Source organism: Octopus bimaculoides, chromosome 2 (assembly GCF_001194135.2).
Source record: "Octopus bimaculoides isolate UCB-OBI-ISO-001 chromosome 2, ASM119413v2, whole genome shotgun sequence".
Lineage (NCBI taxonomy): Eukaryota > Metazoa > Mollusca > Cephalopoda > Octopoda > Octopodidae > Octopus > Octopus bimaculoides.
This window is the reverse complement of record NC_068982.1, coordinates 43,728,563-43,729,621: the sequence shown is the minus strand read 5'-3', so window position 1 is coordinate 43,729,621 and position 1,059 is coordinate 43,728,563.

Here is a 1,059-nt window from a genome sequence, read left to right as displayed (position 1 = left end):
CACACACACACACAGACACGCACGCACGCACACACGCGCACACATACACACGCACACACACACACACACATACACACACACAAACACACACACACACACGCACGCACGCACACACGCACGCACACACACATATGTACTCATACATACACACGCACATCTGTGCATGTATGCGTATGTGTTTGTATGTTAAAACCATTTTTATAGTCCACGCAAACGTACGTTGAAAAAAGACTGTCATACTAACACACATACAAGCATGCAAACACAGACACTCACACAAACTCACACACACACACACACTGACTCACACATATATCCACTAACACACACGTGCATAAAGAACAACCTTAATGAAACTAGATTTCTACATTCAGAAAAAAATATATAAAAAAAACAACACAAGAAAAGTTACCCTAAAAAAAAAGACCAAAAACAAAAAAAAACAAACAAAAAACCCCCCCAGAAAAATACAATGCCCTCCATTCAGAAGCTGGAGCTCTTTATTTTTTCTGAATGACGCCTGTGTAGACGAGATCCTTACGCTATCACCTTGCAAACCTTTCGGCATTGGCGGGATAAGAATATATATATAAATACACATATATGTTCCCAGCCTTATTGTTTTTACCTCTCCTTGCCCACTTTATCAGGCGTTCGTTCTTTCTTCTCTACCAGCGCATCTTAACTACCTATCTCTTCTCTTCATTCATATTTTATTCGCTCCTTATTTCGTGTACCTTTTGCAATATATGTCGAGATTTTGTTTTTGTTATTTTTGTACTTTTTATTATTATAATTTTTTGGGGGGGGTTTTATCTTCGGTCATTCATTCCTTTATGTCTTTCTTGTCTTGTTTTTTTTTTTCCCGCCTAACAACTGCATCATGCGTATTTATTTGGTTTTTACATACATACACACATATATTATGTATATGTGCGTGTATAATAATCTATCTACTTATTCCCCAATCTCTCTCTCTTTCTCTCTCTCTCTCTCGCTCCCCCCTCTATCTCCCCCCATCTCTCTCTCTCTCTCTCTCTCTCTCTCTCTCTCTCTCTC